This window comes from Narcine bancroftii, chromosome 8, assembly GCF_036971445.1.
Source record: "Narcine bancroftii isolate sNarBan1 chromosome 8, sNarBan1.hap1, whole genome shotgun sequence".
Taxonomy (NCBI): Eukaryota; Metazoa; Chordata; class Chondrichthyes; order Torpediniformes; family Narcinidae; genus Narcine; species Narcine bancroftii.
Genome location: NC_091476.1, coordinates 146,263,348 through 146,285,637, shown reverse-complemented (window position 1 = coordinate 146,285,637; position 22,290 = coordinate 146,263,348). Strand labels below are relative to the sequence as shown.

Genomic DNA, 22,290 nt, shown 5'->3' with positions numbered 1-22,290 from the left:
GGGACATGAGGTCGGTGCAGGAATGTGGCAGGAGGGTAAAAGATGAGCCTTGATCTGATGGAAATCCAGCGTGGGCAAAGAAAGACTAAGTTACAACTCCTCCTTCTCTTTCTTATCACTTTTAGAGCCAGGTTTGAGTGCTGGTCAATATTGGGAACCTAGTTCTCAATTGACTAGAATGCTATAATTGAACTCTGTGCCAGGACATTAGCTTACATTGATCCGAGTGTCTAGTATGGAGGGGCTAGTTCCAAAATAAAGAGCCAGTCCATTAAAATCACATTATACTTGGTACAGTGAGCACGGCTCGTCTACGAGCAGTTAATAAAATCCTTTGTTACTAGTAGCAATAGATGAATATTTAATAAAATGTAATTTTATTAATGAGACACAGCTAAAATTTGCAAACAAAAATGACAGTCTTGCAGTGCTTTGAAAGAGGCAGCAGAACAGCAAGACATTTTCACAGCAGGAGCTCGTTTGAGGGTGTTTCAAGGATTGCGGTGATGGCGCTGTACAATTGTATGACAATGATATTTTAATCAGTGCTAGATAGGCGTATTAATCCCTCCAGAGCAGGATTCTGTCTTAAAACCAGGTATAAATGAAATGAGGCATCTTGAATGGATGTAGATCAGAGAACGATTACTGGAGGAGGATGCCAACTGATCTGAGTTTTGAAAGAAAACCACATGATTCAGTTTCTCTCTCTGATTAAGTGTTATCTGTGCACTTTCCAACAGAAAGCTTATCAATAAAAAACTTAAAAGGAGACCGATGTCTGACTGTCTGGCCAGCTCCAGCTGAAGCAGGAATTATTAATAAAAACAACTCCACTTTGGTACATGATATACAATTAATATACTCCTGAACTAAATTAACAAGCCCAAATAGATCTCAGTGCACCATTAATATGACAGCTCTTCATCTAACACAAGTAGATGGACAATTGCTCTCTATTTTCCCAGTGCTCTGTTCAGAATATTTAAAATATTGCAGACAAATCTGTGCTTTGAGTGTGCTTGTCCATGTTCGATTTGGCTGAATGCATCAACAATGTTTCAACTGAACTCAACAGAGAATTGGTGAAAGTTTAACAAACATGAGGTCCTTCATCAAGTTGTGTGTATTTTAAAAAAAATGTAAATTTTAAAATTTTATTTACCACACCGTAGAAGCTGATTCTAGCCATTTAAACCCATGCCACCCAATTACATCCAAATTAACCTATGACTCTGGTACATTTTGAAGGGTGGGAGGAAATTGGAGCACTTGGAGGAAATCCGTGCAGACACGGGGAGAATGGTCAAACTCCTTCCAGATAGCACTGAACTTGAACCTGGGTGACTGGTGCTGTGCTAACTGTGCCACCCAAGTTTACTTCAAAATAAACTTTATTCACAATAAAAAATAGATTTATACAGCACAACATCTTTTAAAATTTGTTTTCTTTTCAAACTTTATTTAAAAGATAGAAAAAACATGACATACAGTATAGTAATAATCAAAAAAAGATTTTACAGAGATATATATAAAAAAAAACACCCACCCTACCCTCCCACCCTTTCAGCCAGCTTCCTGAAGGGGAGCAAAAAAAAAGATTATATATATATATCTATATATAGATATATATATCTATATATATCTATATATATCTATATAGATATATATAAAAAGAAAATATTATTAATGTTAATAACATTTCAAAGTATATCTAAATGCATATATTTCAAATACGGAGACCACTTACTAACAAAAATAAGAATAATTATCATGTGAATTATAAGTAATTTTTTTCCATAACAACATATTTTCAATTCATTGTGCCAGCGTAATATATTAATCTCAGTATCATCTTTCCAGGTACTAGCAACGCATTTACATGCTACTGATAACACCAAACGTTCAAAAGCAATTTGAATTTTGTCCAATCCCATTCCCCTTAATGAATACAAATTTCCCAACAGAAAAATCATTGGATCTAATGATTATATAAAATTATATAATTTTTCCAAAACTACTTTAATTTCTTGCCAAAACGATTGAACTTTAACACAAGTCCAAACGGCATGTAGAAAAGTTCCAATACATGCCACATCTAAAACACAAATCTGAATTACTTAACCCATATTTTTTTTAGCTTTTCCAGGGTCAAATATAATTGATGTAAAAAATTATAATTAACCATTCCATATCTTACATTAGTCAATTTAATTACATGTCCTGACACATAGTCTCCCAATCATCTTTGAGAAAAATAAATACTAAATCACTCTCCCATTTAAGCTTAGATTCTCCCAATCTGACTTATCTATACTATCTTGTAACAAATTATACATAACTGAAATATAATCCTTTTTCGGTATAGAGGAAATCAAATATTCAAATCTTGACAAAATAAGTAAAATCATCTCTCTACCATAATTATTTTTTATCAAAGCTCTAAGTTGATAATACACAAACAAAGAATTTACAGATATATCAAATCTTTCTCTCAATTAATTAAAAGAAAGAAATTTCCCCTCTTCAAAACAATCTTGTATTGTCTTTATACCTTTAGAATCCCAAATCTTTAAATGAGTATTAAGCATTGAAAAAGGAATAAGCTGATTATTATACAATGGAGTTAGAATTGATAATTTATCTTTCGACCCTAACACCCTGTTTTTTTTAATCCAAATCCTTAACAAATGTTTCAATATCGGCATATCATATTGCTGTAATAAAAGCAAATTCCAATGAAATATAAATTCATGTATCTCAACCCTAGAAATACATGCCATCTCCACTTCAGCCCAGCTAGGAGGCTGATCTAAATCCATCAATCTACTAACAAACTTCAACTGGGCCGCTTCATAATAATTTTGAAAATGTGGTAACTGTAGTCTGCCCATTGCATACTTCCATGTAAGTCTATGCAATGCCATTCGAGCTAATTTACCTTTCCATAAAAACTCTCGCACTGCTTTATTCAAATCTTGAAAAAAAAACCCTTTTGAAGTAAACAAGGTATTGCCTGAAATAAATATTTAATTCAAGAAAAAATATTAATTTTAATACAATTAACCCGACCAATCAAAGTTAATGGAAGATCTTTCCACTTAATCAAATCTGCTTTAATCCTTCTTAATATAGGCACATAACTTAATTGATATAATGATTGATAATTAGTATCCATAAACACACCTAAATATTTAATTTTACTTGTCCACCTTAATTTTGTAATAGTTTTAAATTCAGAATAATCTCCCAATCCAACAGGATTGATAAAAATTTCACTTTTATCCCAATTAACTTTATATCCCAATAATTCTCCAAATTTCGACAAACACTCTTGCAATTGTTTCAACGATCATTCAGGTTCCGTCAAGTATACCAACACATCGTCTGCAAATAAGTTAATTTTATATTCTTCATTCTTAACCCTCATCCCTCTAATTTCTTCATTTTGTCTAATAGCCTGAACTAACGGTTCAATGACCAATGCAAATAAGGCTGGTGACAATGGACAGCCCAGCCGAGTTGGATGAGTCAATTTAAAAGGTAAAGAAATCTGTCCATTTGTCACCACCCTAGCAATCGGGTTTGTATTTAAAGCCTTTACCCAACCAATAAAAAAAGGGCCAAATTTAAATTTCTCTAACACTTTAAATAAAAAATCCCACTCCACCCTATCAAAAGTTTTTTTCTGCATCTAATGCAACCATCTAATGGTTAGGTTGCTTTCAGTATGCATTGACCAAAGTAATTAATCGAAATATATTGACTGATGCATTTCTATTCTTAATAAATCCTGTTTTATCAATATGTACCAATTTGGGTAAATATTTAGCAAGTCTATTAGCTAATACTTTCGCTATAATTTTATAATCTACATTTAATAAAGAAATAGGTCTATATGAAGACACTTTTAATGGATCTCTACCTTTTTTTGGAATAACAGTTATTAAAGCACTTGAACATGATTCTGGTAACTTCTGATCTTCAGTAACTTGATTTAACACTTCTCCAAATACATTAGAGAAATCATATGGGGGCGTGGCAAGATGGCGTAGAAGAAAGATGTGTATTCCACATTTCCCCAGCTAGATTACTAAATACACGGTTTTAAAAAAGCATAAAAGTGGTTAAAAGTAATATTTACAGTTGTTTAAATAACAGTGATTTATTATGGCATCTAATGTGAAAAAAGTTAAACCTCAACTTCAGAAAAAGTTACCATACAAAAGTGCAGAAGAATTGAGGCCTACCTGCATAGCTGAATCCACAGAATCATCGTTGGGAGTCTCCAAGCCTCAGAGGACTCCAGCCCATTCGAATTTGAATGGTGCCAATTCTGCAGGAAAAAATGGAAAGAAAGAAGAGTTGACACAAAAATTTTACAGTTCACTCTTAAAACTCTGCCAGCGTGCCCCTCTGAAGATTCCAATTCAGATGGTAATTTTTTATGAATCAAAATTGCTACTCCTCTTGCCTTAGAATTAAAAGAAGATACCCTAAAAATCCACTCGTGGCAGATGATTATCAATGTTTTCAGTGTCATCCACCCCCTCCAGCTAGATACATATTTATTATTTAATTAAACTCAATCAAATATAGTCCATATATTCAACCCAATGATTCCAAGCCCAACGACTGTTCCGGATCTTCAACATCAAAAAGACTTTGTGTCAACTCTTCTTTCTTTCCATTCTTTCCATGCTTTCCATTCTTTCCATACCCATTTCCATTTCCATTTACCCTCCTCTTAGGAGACAACAGGGGAGAACGCCCATTTCTTTGCAGTTCCGGCAAAGAATTAGCAAAAACCAAAGCATCATGATCATTCTTAAAGAATTGAGATTGAAAATTTCCATAAAAATCCTTCAAAATTGCAGGATAACAAAAAGCAAACTTGTAGCCCTTTTGCCACAAAACATCATTAGCCGTATTAAATTCTCGTTGTCTTCTAATAACCTCTTGGCTCAAATCGGCATAAAAAAACACTATTATTTTGAACCATTAATGGGGACTGACTCTGCCATGCTTTTTGTACCGCCATATATAGAATCATTTCTCTGTCTTGGTATTTTAAACAACGAACCAAGTCTGCCTTCAGTGTTTCCCCTGGAAGTGGTTTTCTTCTCAGAGCTCGATTAACCCGATCCAATTCCAAGCCTTTAGGAAAAAACTCTTTACTTAGCACCTCTGGGATCCAATGCTTAAAAATTTTTTATGGATCGGAACTTTCAATGCCTTCTGGAAAACCAACTATTTTCACATTATTCCTTCGGCTTTGATTTTCCAACGAATCAATCTTCTTCAATAAGTCTCTTCTTTGAATCCCCCAATCTACAAAAGAACCTCCCACTTTTTCCATTTTTTCTCTATTACGTTCCACCTGATTTTGACACTCAGAAAAGGCTGTTTCAATTTTCTTAAAATTATCTTGCACAGTATCGACTGATTTTATACAACTATTAATATCACTCTTAACTACAGTCATTTCCTGTTTCATAGTTCACATTTCATCAAACAAGGCATTCATTTTTATTTTCATCTCCATAAATCCTTGATTCATCTGAGTTGATATTTGTTTTGACATGTTGTCCATTTGACAAGCAATCCCTTCCAAACAGAGAACACTGAATCCATTTCAGTTTCCAACTCCACTTTTTGAGTTCTACCTCCTTTACGTACAGGGTCCTCCTCCTGAACAAATTCCAATAAGGTAAGTTCCTCTTCTTCCTCAGTCATCATAAATCCTTTAGCTGAACGGCTGTGGATCTGGACACCTGACGCCGGCATCCCGACCTCTTCAGGATGTCGGCGTTTAGGGCTCCCCGACAGCCCATACTTTGTCCAGCAATTCTCGGACCCAGGATGCCCTACGCAAGCCAGGCAAAGCTGCTGGACGTGCAGGAGGATCCTCTGACGCTACACTGTATGTCCCCGGGCCACCCAGCAAGGTCACGGGTTTGCGGGTCCCCTTGTTGGCCATGCCGCCCGTGTGCACGGCTTCACGTGAATGCGGGTCGGCAACAGCCAAACTCACCAAAATGTCGGCGCCATCTTGCGGAGGCAGGATTGGCGTTGAGATCAAACCCAAACAGGCTGGAGTCCTCTGAGGCTTGGAGACTCTCAACGACAATTCCATGGATTCATCTATGCAGGTAGGCCTCAGTTCTTCTGCACTTTTGTATGGTAATCTTTCCTGAAGTTGATGTTTAGATTTTTTCACGTTATTTGCCATAATAAATCACTGTTATTTAACTACTTTAATGCTTTTTAAAAACCGAGTATTTAGTAATCCAGCTGGGGAAAGGTGGAATAAGTGTCTTTCTTCTACGCACAGACCCATCTTTTAAAATTTGTATTGTCATATTCAAAGAACACAAATTAAAACAATATTGAGTCATTTAACATTCCCAATGTTATATTCATTTTTGTGTTCTGCTGCACCTGTAGCATTAACTGTTTATATCACTGTTCCATTAATGTGTCCCCAACAGTATACCGTATATTGCTTGGCGGGCTTCCACACCAATCTCAGACCCTCAATGCCTGGGAGCAGATGGTGTGCATTTTTTGTCCAAATTAAATTTTATTCACAATAATATAATATATATAACACACATTGCAAAATCTTTTCAGATCAGAGTATCCAAAGGAAACCTATGGAAGTCACATGGAGAACATACAAACTCCATACAGACAGCGCAAGGTTTGAACCTGGGTCACTGGCTTCACGCTAACCACTTCACTAACTGTGTCCAAAAAAAGAGCTTCTCAGCCTAATCCCAGTTCCACCATCAGCTCCATTTCTCCACAGGTCTCACCGCTTTCTTTTTTCACCACTATTTCAAATTCTGGAGCCCAACCAGACTCTATGTTAATATTTCCCCCCTCTAATCCTTCCAGTAAATATTTCCAATCTATGTATCCCACATTCTGAGCCTCAAGATAAAGGAAACATATCTTCCTATTTCCCCTTATCTTAGTCACTCAGAATTTTACTTCATTCTCCCTTCAGTTCCTTGGAAAACAACCTAATCTTTCCAGTTGTTCCTCATAGATAAAAGTCCTGGCAATGCTAAAGTGTTTATATCCATCATTGAAATGTTCAGTGAAATGTTAGTGACTGACAAATGACAAGGTAAAATAATCAGAATGTAGGTAACAGGCTATTACTAGATTTGCAAGCTCAACACTTCTGGAGTAAGAAAGATGTCTTTGTTTGCTGTGTAGTTAGTGTAGCGGTTAGAGCAACACTATTGCAGTGCCAGTGACGCGGATTCGAATCTGGCGCTGACTGTACATTCTCCCTGTGTCTGCGTGGGTTTCCTTCGGGTGCTCTGGTTTCCTTTCACTTTTCAAAACATATGGGGGTTGTCGGTTAAATGGAGTATTTGGGCGGCACGGGCTAGTGGGGCAGAAGGGCATGTTATCCTGCTGTATGTATATCTAAATTTTAAAAAGTTACATTTAAAACCAAGCGTTGCTTGCATTCCATTTTGAACATGCTGTGCTGTTGAAAATGAGGCCTGTGTTTCAAAGATTTGAATCAATCTGTTATTTCTAATTTTAAGTCAAATCTAGAAGTTTAAATTTAAATTTTTTTTAACCATGCAGCACACACGAAAGCCCAGTACACCCAATTAATCTACCAACCTCGTGGGAATGCGGGAGGAAACCAGATTACCCGGAGAAAACCCACATGCTCACGGGAAGAAAATAGAAACTTATTTCAGACAGTGCTGGATTTGAACACAGGTGTTATAATAGTGTTGTGTTAACCTTTATGGTAACCGCCAGCCACAAGCCCAAAAAAAATTAAAGAATTAATCCAAATCCAATCTCCATGTACATCTCCATGAATGTATAAAGCAATAATGTAACAAACTTGAGCACTGGTGAGGTTTCATTTAGAGTACAGGACACAGCTTTGGGCTCCTGATTTAAGAAAGGATGTACTGGCATTAGAGAGGGTTCAGAGAAGGTTTGCAAGAATGACTCCTGGAATGAAGGGATCAGTAAATGAGAAACATTTGATGGCTCTTTGACTGTGCTCCTTGGAGTTCAGAAAAATGGTGTGGGTGGGGGGGGGGGGGGGTGCGGGGACTTCATGGAAGTATTTTGAATGTTGAAAGGTCTAGACAGAATACATGTGGCAAAGTTGTTTCCCATGATAGGGGAGTCAATGTTAAGAGGGTACAACTTCAGAATTGAAGGGCACCCTTTTAAAACAGAATTTGTTTAGCCAGAGCATGGATGACCTCTGTAATTTTCTGCCACAGGCAGTTATGGAGGCCAGGTCGTTGGGTGGCAGAGATTGATATGAATCTGAATAGTCAAGTTTCTGAGTAGAAATCTTATGAGGAGAAGGATGGGGAGAGGTCGTGAGTGGGAGCATGGATCAGCTCATGATGGAATGGCAGAGTGGACTCGATGGGCCAAATGGCCTATTTCTTCTCCTACATCTTATGGTCTTAACATTGGATCAAAATTCCAGTGTTTGGGATCCTGCCAGGAGCATGCCCATTGTTGGCCTTTCCAGGATCCCATCTTTCCTCTCATCACCTCCTGATCAAGAGGAGTTAATTCTGATTAAATACAGTAAAGCCCCCAGATTCAGAATAAGTGAATTTGCCAGTGGCTTGAGATTGCCCATTACAGAGGGATGTGCCAATTTAAAATTTCTGTATTTTTAAACATTTATTTCCACATTTTCTTTTACCGGTTGCTTGAATTCCGGATAACAGGGATTTTGTGTGTCTGCATGTTTTGTTCCGAGGACAGGAGAACAATAAGCTGTACTTGTGCAATCAGATGACAATAAACTTGACCTTGACCTTGATCTCACTGGTTATACATAAATATCCAAGATGCTCACCACCCTGCTTCCCACACTTTGGAGCTCCTTATAGGTATCCCTTTAAATGCGATGTGGTTCAGTTTATCTCCGTCCAGCCTGAAAGAGGGTCTCTTGTGGGATGGGGAAATTGAATTTCTGCTGATGGCTTCACTTGTATTTTTTTGATTTGAGGATTAGACAAAGCCTCCAAACAAAGCAGCTTCTCAATTCAGCTCGTGCAATAAATTTAAATGTAGACATAGAGCGCAGTAACATTTGGGTCCTTGCTGCCCAAATGACACCCAATTAACCTACACCCCCAGTACGGTTCAAACAGTGGGAGGAAACCAGAGCCCCTGGGGAAAACCCATGCAGACACAGGGAGAATGTTCAAACTCCTTCCAGACGGCATGGGATTCGAATCCCGGTCCCGAACGCTGACATTGTAAAGGGGATGCACTAACTGCTAAGCCAACCGTGCCGCCCTTTTGTTTCCCCTTTAAAGAGAAATGACCTTTTTACTCATATTCATTTACTACTGCTGTGAGCCAACAACATGTGTGATATATATTGAGAAATGAAGCTGATGGCTGATGCATCCAAACCATTGAAATTTACTCAAGTATTATGTTAATAAGAAGAAAAGGTCAAATTCTGTGATTGCCATTTAACTCTGAAATTATTGACATATTCACTTTCATAATGCCAGGAGACAGCCTAGAAAAGAACAGTTGAAATTATCATTGAACAATTTGTTACATTTGCTCTCTTAACAATAATCTTGGTTTCTTTGTGGAATTTGCAATGGGTTGGCTAGCACTGCCTCAGACATTCTCAACCTTTTTGAGGCTACGACCCCCTTAGGATTCTGATCAAAGTTTATGGGTCCCCTTCCCTGTGAAGTAGTCATTTTCTTGGTTTCTTCTGTACTTCTCTTCTATTGATTACAAACAAAACATTAAAAAAATTATGATTTCAGTCAGTGGCTCCCCTTAAATGTGCTGTGGCTCCCATGGGGGCCCGTATGGCTCCTGTTGAGAATAATTTAAAATTTAAATTTTAAATTTAGACATACAGCACGGTAACAAACTATTTCAGCCCATGAGTCCATGCCGCCCAATTTGCACCCAATTAACCTACACCCCCAGTACATTTCGAATGGTGGGAGGAAACCACCATGGGGAGAATGTACCAACTGCTTACAGACAGTATAAGATCTGAACCCCTGTCCCGATCGCTGGCGCTGAAAATGCGTTGCGTTAATCGCTACCCCAACCGTGCCGGGTAGGCTCTAGCTCATTACCTGCGCTCCTTGTGTTAAGCAATAAAACAGGGCTCACAACCTAAGGTGCAGGTTCAATTGGACACCAAACAAGGTGGTCAGCATTTCCTCTGGTGTGTAACTTCTGCAATTTATCATTCTGTAAGACTCACTAATAGCTCTTCTACTTTGATTTGTGGAGGGCCAGGTTCACTAAGGTTTTCTCCTCACAGGTCCTCCCTGGGTTACAGGTACTATAAGGACAAGCATCTGGGAGACAGGAGGGATGGAAGGGATGGATTTGCCAACTTCTCCCGGGGCTCCAGGCATCTTCTGTTGGATGGGACCAGAGCATCACTTCTCTCCCCAACTCCCTCAAGCCACAGCAGTTGGGGGCTGGGGTCTCTGCTGGGAGCAATGAACGGTCTCGCTCACTCGATCTTGGAGTCAGTGAGGCTGGCTGGCGACTGCTCCTCCTGCTCTGACACCCTCTCCCATCACCTCTGATTCACTGATCCTCTCCCACACACTGCTTTTGTCCTTATATGACTTCAAACTGTTTAGATTATAACCAGTTCTCAAGAACATTTGAGATCCGGCACTTTCTGTAAGGAGTCTGTATGTTCTCCTCATATCTGCATGGTTTTCCTCCAGATGCTCCGCTTTCCTTCCACCCTTCTAAACTTCTCGGGGTTGCAGAGTAATTGGGTGGCATGGGCTCATTGGCCAAAAGGGCCTGTTACTGTGCTGTATGCCTAAATTAAAAATTAAAACAGAACAGAACCCTGTTGCAACCTGGGACTTCCTCTATTGCTTATATACCTGAATTATTTAGTTGAGTCTTGTAATATGGAAGATTGCGTGTTTCATGTGTCCCTATTGGCAGGTACCTAGTTGAAAGTCCAAGTCAAGCTCCACCCAAAGGTTTGCGCACACCTAGTCATTGGTCCCTTTAATGACCTCATCAATACTTGGGCCACACTTTCCAGCCAATGGCACCATAAAACCCACCAAGTATAGACCTTCAGTTTCTTTTCTTCTTACCTCGGAACGACCCCCTGCTTCACCCCACGTTGGGAACAATGGAGAGGTGTGGTAAGGTGCGCACTGACAAAGGGTAGGGAGCTGTAGTACTGTGTGTCTGGAAATCATTGTCCCTCAGTCAGTTTAGCTAAGAGCACTGTATCACAGGATGGCGGGCATCATATTTTATTACTTGATCGTAAAGATATCTCTCTGCGGGTGAGTATTGGATAGTTGGATAGTTGTTACATCTGATGTACAATCTGACGAGTGTGTGTGTTTGTGTGTATCTTTTATCCCTGCTGTGACTTCCCTACATGTGTTCAGACTCACTGTTCTTGGGACCCGTCAAACTTCTTTGTTCTGCGCACAACAGGCCGTCAGTGAATCATCCAGAGAGCACAGAGAAGACATCCTATGGCAGAACACATGGTTGATGCATGGCCAGAGGGAAAGTTGTGGGAGTGAAGATGGTTTCCTTTAAGTTAGGCTATCTACCTGCATTGATGGAGAACTTTTATATCAGCAGATAAAGACAACCGACAGCGTAATTTATTAGGCTGTACAGTGGTGCAGCAGGAATGCAGCTTACTCACTCTTTCATGACTCAGGATCAATCCTGACCTCCGCTACGGTCTCTGTGGAGCTTGACTGTGTTCTGCACGCGTTTCCCCTTGTTCCCCTGTTTCCTGCCAGAACCTAAAGCCACGACTGGTTCATAGGCTAATTGGCTGCTAGTGAATAAGAGTTAAAACACAAGGCTGGAGAAACTCACCAAGTCAAACAGTGTACTTTATGTAGCAAAGACAAGGATACATAACCAATGTTTCAAAACCAACTTAAAGCAACAAAGTGGGGGGGGGGGGGCCCAGTTAGCACAGGGGCGGCATAGTATAGTGGTTAGGGAAATGCCTTTACAGTGGCAACGATCGTGACTGGGGTTTGAATCCTGCGCTGTGTGTAAGGACTTTATACCTTCTCCCCGAGCCTGCACGGGAGAGCTCTGGTTTCTTCCCACCGTTCAAAATGTACTGTGGATTGTAGGTCATTTGGGTGGTAGGGACCCATTGGGTGCTGTATGTCTAAATTAAATTTAAAAAAAGTTTCAGGCTTGACCCCTTCCTCGAGGTATGAACAAAATGTAGGCAGGTGCCTACCCCAGTGAATGGTAATGTAATTATCTGCAACAATAAAACTGCAAGAGAAAATTATATATATATTTTACATATTAATTATATATTAATTATATATGTCAACTTGAACAAAATCTGTGAATTAGAACACCCTGCTGAGCAATTATACTGTTGCTGCCTTGATTACGTCCTTCTGATATAATACCTGATGAGGCATCTCCCATCCTACCAATACTGCAGTAACTAGGGTGGGATTGGTAAAGTGTAGAGGCAATGATTCTATTTTTGGTTGATAATCTCATCAATGATGAGAGAATCTCTTGTAAAACTTTCCCTGAGGGTGAAGGCTGTTTAATTCATTCTTATATGTTGCCAATAAGATTAGAATAGCTAGCCTCTTTTAATTTCCTTTGGAACTGAACCAAGACGTTAAGAGCCAACCACAGTAAAATATTTTAATATGCAAAAATGCTGGAGAAATTCAATGTCCAAAAGGAAGGAAAGATACATAAATTCATTGGGCAGCATGGTTGGCACCCTTACACCACCAATGACTGGGACCAGGGTTCGAATCCTGGTCTGTAAGGAGTTTGTACATTCTCCCCGTGTCTACGTGGGTTTTCCTCGGTGGCTCCAGTTTCCTCCCACTGTTCAAAAAATGCCGGGAGTGTAGGCTATTTGGGTGTAAATTGGGCAGCACGGACTCATGGGCCGAAATGGCCTGTTATTGCGATACATGCCTAAAAAAAACCCCAATGTTTCAGGCCTGAGCCCTTTGTCAAGGTATGAGCAGCAGGCAGGCACCTGAATGAAGAGGTGGGGGGAGGAGGAAAGAAGGGGCAGGGGCAGGAGCACAGGCCAACAGACAGGTGGACATGGATAGCAGGACAGGAGAGGAAAAAGCAAAATTCTAGATTCAATTTATTATCATGTAATTAAAAGCAGTGCAATATTACACAAAATTTGCTTTCATCTGCCATAAGGCAGATTTGGCATTGGCAGAAATTGCCTGAAGTGTCTCCTACAGTCAGAGAAAGAGAAGCAAAAAAGAGTTCTCCCCAGAGTCACTGACTGTCCATGTCCCCAGTGCTCCATACAGAGTCCAGTCCAAGCCATCAGCAGCCTGAGCTCCAGATCTGAACCTCCAACATGGTCAGGAACCTTTCAGCGCCCTCAGCACCCTCTTGCATCCCAGTTCTGATACCTGGTACCACTTCAGCCAGTCTTGAGCCAGTCTCCACCAGTCCATATCCCAGTGTGAATACCTCGTCTGCAGTCGCCTGCAGCCCGTAGCCTACATGGGTTCCTCGCCTCAAGTCACCAACAGCCAGCTGCCTGGGTGTTCTTCAGCCTCAGAGCCCCTCACTGGTTCGCCACAGTGGTCACCGTCCTGAGGGTCATATCCTCTGTTTCTCCTTCTCAGATGAGAGGTGGGGGGTGGTCTACCTGTTTTTCTGGTGCCCTGCAACAGTCCTCTGCTTCCCTGGGGACTCCAACCCTCGTGTCTGTTACCGATCATAAGTGCTGCCATCTTGGGCGCAGATGCTGTGGTCGTGGGATTTTAAAATAAACTACCATCAGCTCCTTTAACGGGCTGCTTAAAGCCTGTACAGCGCTGATGCTTTGTCAGACTGGGCAGTTGGACCCCATGGAAGAGCTATGATTCCGCTCTTCGCTCTCCGCTGGTCCGTACTAGCAGCAGTGCTGGTGTTACAGCAGTTATAGTGACACCACCATTTTCGCTGAGATGATGGGGGAGGGGATAGCTCTCTGAATGGAGAAGGAGGGGGTGAAGAGTTGGAGCAAAGGAGAGAAAGGGTTTAGAAAAGAGAGAGACAGGAGATGGAAACTGGAGGTCAATGTTAATACTGTCTGGTTGGAGAGTGCCCAGATAGAATATTAGGTGTTGCTCCTTCAATTTGTGGGTGGCCTCAGTTTGGCAGTGCCTGAGGACATGGACAGTCATGTTGGCATGGGATTGGTGTGGGGAAATTAAAATGATGGTTGGCTACTGGGAGGTCCCACCTAATACAGACAGAGCAAAGATGCTCAATGAAGCAATCTCCCAGTCTGCGTTAGTCTCTCCGATGTCGAGGAGAGGGAGTACTAGATGCAGTTGATGACTCTTGCTGATTTTGAAGTGAAGCTTTGGGGCTCTGAATGGTGGTGAGGGAAGAGATGTGGGCACAAGTGGAGCATTTCCTGCAGTCACAGGGAGAGATGCCAAGGGGACAAAGGAGTCATGGAGGGAGCGGTCCCTGCTGAAGGAGAGGGGAGGAGAGGAGAAGATGTGCCTGGTGGTGGGATTACTTTGTAGGTGGCAGAAATTGGGGAGGATAATATGTTGGTTGCAGTGGCTGATGAAGTGGTAGGTGAGGACCAGTGGAATCCTGCCCTCGGGCTGGAGGGGACCACAGTAGATGTGCAGGAAATAGAGGGGATACAGGTGAGGGCTGAGATGATGGCAGTAGAGGGAAAGCCACACATATTGAAGAAGGTGAACATCTCGGATAATAGTCCACAGTAAACTTCCGGTATGCAGTGATTTCTTAAGGTTTAAAGAAGTCCCCTATGAACTTTAGACCAAAGTATGTAAGATATAAATGTGTTTATGATGCAGTTAGAATTTTGAAGAATTGGGGAATTAAGGGTCATGGGGAACAAGTGGGTACATGGAGCTGAGTCCACAGCTAGATCTCGGAGCAGGCTCAACGGGTCAGATGGCTGACTCCTGCTTCTAATTCTTATGTCTCTTATGAGGAGGTCAGACTGAGTACTTAATTTATGCAAAGATTTTACTGAGGTGCCTTTTACCTAACAAGGGTATGCACAGAATTACAAATGATGTCATACATATTTGCATGTGTTACAACCCACCATCTAGGTGTGGAATCTACAACAGACCAGGTAAAGCAGCAGATCTCTCTAAAAGATCAGATTTATTTTTTTGATAATAAGGTAGCACTGCCAGCTGTTTGCTCTCAGTTTATTTATTTAATTGATTTAAACTTAGGTTGGAGGGATTTGAATGCATATCTCATGAGTCTTGCTTTTTTGTATTTCAATGTCAGGGTCTAAATCAGCAAAGATCAGAATGACATTTTCTTTCTTCATTAATCTGGCTGAGTGAAAAGGAAAAATATATCTTATCCTTTTGGGATTACTAGCTTGTGTATTCTTTATCGATCCATTGTATCTCATACAGAGGTCAGACTCACTATCAGTCACATGCTTTTAACTACACTATAGCGAGCACTAAATGGAGAAAAAATAGGTGGAATGGTTACTACATGGTGTATCACCGTGGCATTATTTTCTGTGCAGAGTCACACTAGATTGCACCATGGTTTTCAACTGCAGCATTCTTCAGTAATGTACAGTAAAACCCATGGTATTCGACACCTATGGGGATTGTTAGATGCTGGATGAACGAGTTCTCCAGTTGCTTGAGACTCACTCTTACGATGTCTAACCAATACACCTGTTTTAAGAATAAACAGTTCAGAAGACGAAAGACAAAAATATTATTCTTCTTCTTCTTTGGCTTGGCTTCGCGGACGAAGATTTATGGAGGGGGTAAAAAAGTCCACGTCAGCTGCAGGCTCGTTTGTGGCTGACCAGTCCGATGCGGGACAGGCAGACACGATTGCAGCGGTTGCAAGGGAAAATTGGTTGGTTGGGGTTGGGTGTTGGGTTTTTCCTCCTTTGCCTTTTGTCAGTGAGGTGGGCTCTGCGGTCTTCTTCAAAGGAGGCTGCTGCCCGCCAAACTGTGAGGCGCCAAGATGCACGGTTTGAGGCGTTATCAGCCCACTGGCGGTGGTCAATGTGGCAGGCACCAAGAGATTTCTTTAGGCAGTCCTTGTACCTTTTCTTTGGTGCACCTCTGTCACGGTGGCCAGTGGAGAGCTCGCCATATAATACGATCTTGGGAAGGCGATGGTCCTCCATTCTGGAGACGTGACCCATCCAGCGCAGCTGGATCTTCAGCAGCGTGGACTCGATGCTGTCGACCTCTGCCATCTCGAGTACCTCGACGTTAGGGGTGTGAGCGCTCCAATGGATGTTGAGGATGGAGCGGAGACAACGCTGGTGGAAGCGTTCTAGGAGCCGTAGGTGGTGCCGGTAGAGGACCCATGATTCGGAGCCGAACAGGAGTGTGGGTATGACAACGGCTCTGTATACGCTTATCTTTGTGAGGTTTTTCAGTTGGTTGTTTTTCCAGACTCTTTTGTGTAGTCTTCCAAAGGCGCTATTTGCCTTGGCGAGTCTGTTGTCTATCTCATTGTCGATCCTTGCATCTGATGAAATGGTGCAGCCGAGATAGGTAAACTGGTTGACCGTTTTGAGTTTTGTGTGCCCGATGGAGATGTGGGGGGGCTGGTAGTCATGGTGGGGAGCTGGCTGATGGAGGACCTCAGTTTTCTTCAGGCTGACTTCCAGGCCAAACTTCACTTGTATGAATATATAAACCTTAAAGCATTTTACTTTGTTTTGAGTAACATTCTTTGAAAACATTTAACTGTCGCTGCATCTGCAGGTTCCTCCCCCTCCATGGAGTTGCCCAAAAGATGAACAATAACATTATAGATAATTAATCCACCCTCACCGAAATTTAAAAATAAAACTTTATAAATATACTTAACTATACGAATAAAGATAAAGAAAGTCACCCCAACGGCGAGTGGCATAAACTAGCTCTTCATCCTGGGCAACACCATTTTATTCAAAAACAACTTTATCCAAACAGCTGCTCTGAGCAAAGCCTGTTCAAATCAATCCGCTGGCTGAATATTTGCTCCCATCTTCACTAAAGGTTTTTGTGTTAGTTCAGAGAACATTTACTTTTACAATTTTAAATTTATATTTTTGTTTATTATAAATTTTTAAACATTTATTAATTTTTCTTGATTTTTTTTTTGCCAGTTGCTTGAGGCTATTGGTTGCTTGAATTTTGGATAACAGGGGTCTTACTGTATCACACTATTCAGCAAAAGACTCAACAAAACTTGTTATTAGGTGGATTGCTGAGATTGTAGAATTGTTCATTTTATTATAAAGCTATTTCATAATTTTCCAAAGCAAGATGTATTTGAAGATGGGTAGATAGAACATAGAATATAGAATACTACCACACAGTACAGGTCCTTTGGCCCTCGATGTTATGCCAACCCATATAATTCCTTAAACAAACACTAAACCCTCCCCAACCTGTAACCCTCTATTTTTTTTTCATCCATGTGCCTGTCAAAGAGTCTCTTAAGAGTTTCATTCTCCATCATTATCCCTGACAAGGCATTCCAGGTACCCACAATTCTCTGTGTGAAAAACTTACTCCTGATGTCTCCCCTAATCCTCCCTCCCTTCACTTTGTACATACTGTATGTCCTCTGGTGTTTGTTCTTCCTGCCCTGGGAAAAAGGTGATGGCTGTCCACCCTATCTATACCACTCATTATTAAACTCTTGTAGATTTAACATGAACCTTGCATCTTTAGACATAACTTGTGCTGGGTGGCCAGGCAGTGGGCTGTTGGTGACGCATGATGAGGAACCCATGCAGGCATTGGGCTGCCGGTGACTGTGCTCAAGGGACTCACACCAGACTGCGGACTACTGGAGACTGGCTGAAGGGGTACCAGGTATTGGAACCGGAATGTGAGAGGGAGTTTAGGCTTCCTGATCGTGCCAGAAGTTTGGGTCTGGAGCTCAGGTTGCTGATGGTTTGGACTGAAGTCTGTGTGGGTGTGAAGGCTGCGGGAGAGCTGGAGGTGAATCCACGGACACTAGGTGACTCTGGAAGGACTCACTTTTGCTTCTTTCTCTCTGACCGTAAGGGGTGCCTGGCAATTTCTGCTGATGGCGAATCTTTGACTGTCTTACAGTAGACTGAAGGCAATTTCGTGCAATATTGGATTTTCTGTCCATGATAATGAATGAATTTTGAATCAGCTCTTCCACAAATATTTGCAGTGGTGAATTAACCATTAGATTGAGTAAGCTGAAGCCTTGGGGCCCACAGAGCAAAGGGGCCCATGGGTAAGCGCCTGCATGGGAGAGGGCAACGGTAGTGTGGACATGGCAAGAGTCGTCGTTGCGCCATTGCCAGTTTCTGGGAGCCAGCGGCAGCATGATGAAGATTTGCATTTTTTTGCGAATTGCGGCGTGTGTTACATGTCCCGTGTGTGCGATTATTTGGAATGAACAAACCTCCACCTTCCCATCATACTATTAGATATTTAATATCCAATTCTGACTGCATTTGATGTTAAAAATCTAATAATTTGGTGGGAAGGTGGTGGAATTGAGGGTGACCGGGTTGATAAACAGCTTGCCTCACCCCAGAGAGCACCCGGAGGGAGACACTTAAGTAATTAGTGGCCCTCTGGTGGGCACTACTGAAATTGACTGACAGGCCACCTCACGGAGAGGTGACCTCTCATTATCACACAGTGACCCAGCCAAGTGACGCCGTGCACACAAGAGTGTCACTAATCACTTAACTAACTGGCCGCCTCGACTTGGGCTCCGGGTGCTCTGGGCGAGCTGCTTTAAAAACTCAACCCCACTGGGAGGCTGACACTCACTCCCCAATCCTTCACCTTCCTCAGTTCCTCCCATCACCAAACTATTAGATTTTTAACGTCAATTCGGTTGGAGTGACATTAAAAATCTAATAGCTTAGTGGTTGGGAAAGTGTAGCATTGGGGGGGGAGGGGGGAGGGGGAGGAGTCCTGACGAGCACCACACGACCCAAGCCGAACTACCTGTGCCACTTCTGGGATAGGTTACATAGGTAGTTCGCTGCCTCAGCTGCCAGCCTGGGTCATGTCATGCTTGTTGGGATGTGAGGTGTCCTGGGCTCCTAAACTATTCCTTGTAATATTCCAGCATATGCCCAATGCCTCCTGCCCCAACAACAAATCATTCGCTTCTCCATAAACCAAGTGACCACCTCATCAACATCTAAATAATCTGGGCGGCAAAGAAACAGCGTGATGTAACTGAGTTATGATGGACAATAATATGAAATAAAAGGTCTGTTAAAATTGATTCATATAAACTTGTCTTCATGATATTTTATTATGCATGTTATGTTATGTAGTTCTAAGTACAACATTATATTAGTGTAGTCGTACTTCTCCCTGCCTTGCAGTTGCAGAAGCCACGTTCACCTAATCAGCGGCGGGGTCTTGGGCTCTGCCAGTCCCATTGCTACCCGTCAATCAATGCTCATGCTGCGTGTTTGAAAAAAGCGCGAGGAAGTCTGAGCCTGAGATCTGTGGTGTCCGCCTCCTGCACGCATGCACCAGCGTCGCTCATGGAAAAGTTGGGGACAACTGATTCAATTGGACTGCCAGAATGCCAGTCACAAGAGTGGAGTAAGTGATCACTTTAATTATTTTATTCATGTTGTTTAAATTATGAACGAGAGAACAGTTTTTGGAAATTGTATTGTGCCTAGAGTTTGCAAATTGCAATGGTTGAAAGGCAGGGGTATTTCAAATCAAATTGTGTGTGGCTTGCTCACTGACCACTGCTGGTGTCCCCATGCTTTTGTTGCCCTCATGGTTCTATCATGGCCTTTCTGTGCTGTAGTGTTCATTCTATGGTTTAATGGTTCTATCTATGGTTCTATTATGTCTGTTTTATATGCTGAAGTAGTGTTATGGTTTAATGATTCTCTCATATGGAATAAAAGGTCTGTTATAATTGATTCATATAAACTTGTCTTCATGATATTTTTATTATGCATGTTATGTTATGTATTAGTACCAAGTACAATGTTATACATATTAGTAGAGTCGTACTTCTCCTCTACTCGCTTAATCAATGCAAGCGCGTGCAAGTCTGAGCTGAGATCTGCGGCGTTTGCCTCCTGCTGTAGAGCTCAGCTCATCACACGTGCATTTACTAATTACTACCGGCAAAAAGGCACCCCACAATCTCCCCAATCCCTCCCCACACTGGGCTATTGCCTCCCGGGCCATTGACAGTGTAAACAGGGTGGAAAAGAGAACTATGCTGGAAGGTTCTCCACCGTTGGCTTCTGGTCAAGCTGGTGGAGGCAGGATCCTTCTCCGTGTCAGATTTAAATCAGTGGTTCTCTATTTTTCTATTCACGTACCTCCTTAAATAATCCCTTACTAACCACAGAGCATCTATTCTATGGCATAGGATGGAAGACCATGCAGTGCAGAACATGGTCTTCAGACAGCAATGAATATGGCAGGCTGAAAGGTCTTCCCTGCGCTGCGGTTTGTGTTGAGGATCCTCTGCTCTTCAATTGGCAGCTGGAAGTGGGAGGGGGGTGTCAGAGGTTCTCGGCTCGTCGTGGTGGATCCGAGCAGAGTGGTCGATGGGTGGGCAGGGAGGGGGAACACAGGTCAGCTGCCTGTGAAAAACTGGAGAGGCCTCGTGGCTTGGGGAGTGTCCATGGAGAACAATGGTGTCAATGAGAGAGAGTGAAGATGAGGGGAGGAGAGCGGGAGTGCATTTAGAATTAACTCACCCATGAGCAGGAAAATCTAACACAAAAGGAGTGGAAACGCATTCAACAGATTTAAAAATTGAAACTGACATGTCCCACATCCCATATAAAATCATCTTACGATAAGAGCTTCCTTCTAAATAGCTGAAGCTTCCATTTAAATCGCATAAGCATTAAAAGTAATTTCCCCCCTCCCTCCCTATTTTCTTCCAAAATTAAATTTACCACCGCAACGCACCGACTTGTCATAAAGTTTACAGAGTCTGTAAAGATTCCACTAAACCAGCCAACAAGGTGTGGCATGCGCAACTCCAAGTGAATGTGATGGAGAGAGAGAGCGTTGAAGGAGGTGAGTTGGGGCATGGCCTGCAAATGACGCCCCCCCCCATGATGGCGACCCTAGGGGGGGCCTTACTAAAACTCAGCCTAGGGGCCTGGGTGGTAGTTAATCCGCCACTGGATATGTGAGATGTATGTCTTTTACTTGCTAGCGGATGTGCCATGTTAAGGTTGACAGGTTGCTTATAGTCAAGTTGAAAACAGACTGTCACGGATAAAAGCCATGTTTACCTTGATCCATGTCTTAGTCAAACCACAAATCTGAATCTCATCAAGCCCCTGCAGTACGTGGAAATCTGAGACCAAACTCTCTGCATTTCTCACCTGTTACTCAAACAAGGGAGACAAAGATGTAGGATTATAATCTAAATTAAAAAGAATTACTCTCAGTGAAGGGTCTTTGCCTTGAAATATTAACTCTGTTTCTCTTTTCATGGATACTACCAGACCTGGAATTCTCTTTTGTTTTCTCTTTCTATCAGTGAATTTCAGATGCTACATCAGAGTATCACGTCCAGATTTTCTTCCACATCACCCACCGTAACTAGGATGTTCTTGCTATTCCCTCATCTCCAATGGATTAACTCAAGTCAAGTTTATTGTCATTTGATCGCACAAGTACATCCCGACAAAACTGCGTTTTATGGTTCTTGGGGCAAAACACATGGACACACAATCAGACGTAATACATGTACAGACAAAATTCATATACAGGACAAGTATTCATCTATACAAATAAATAAATATTGTTTCATGAATATGAGAGTCCCAGATGGTCAGTGTGAGCAGTACCTTTAATCGTTCTGCATTCTCACTGCCCCTGGGAAGAAGCTGCTCCTCAGCCTGGGTGGTGCTGGCTCCGATCCTCCTGTATCTCTTCCCTGATGGGGGCAGCTGAAAGATGCTGTGTGCAGGGTGGAAGGAGTCCTGTAGCAATACTGGGATGCCTTCACCCTAAATGAAGGAGCAGCGCCACTTATCTCTGGCATCCGTTGTGGGGAATAAATGAGAGCAATAAGAAATACCGCAAGGAGTTGGTGATACAGCCCCTTAAGCCTCCTTCACTTTACAATAGCAATGACTCCCTGTGTTTGATGTGCAGCTACACTCAGACCTCTGTACGTGTCAACATACAACCTCTCCCTGCCAACATTTACTGTTCTAGTCTTCTGACCAAAATGGGTAACCTTGCGTTACTGCACATTTTACTTCAC

General features: G+C 41.9%; 1 protein-coding gene across 2 annotated transcripts in view; it reads left to right on the top strand.

The window, feature by feature from the left end:
* The window catches only part of ptafr (platelet-activating factor receptor), a 151,855-nt gene that overhangs the window by 98,089 nt on the left and 31,476 nt on the right, over nucleotides 1-22,290 (top strand). For both annotated transcript variants that reach the window (XR_011343450.1, XR_011343451.1), the window contains exon 2: nucleotides 19,403-19,628. The gene's annotated coding sequence lies outside the window, so the exon portion shown is untranslated. The remainder of the gene's footprint in view (nucleotides 1-19,402; nucleotides 19,629-22,290) is intronic.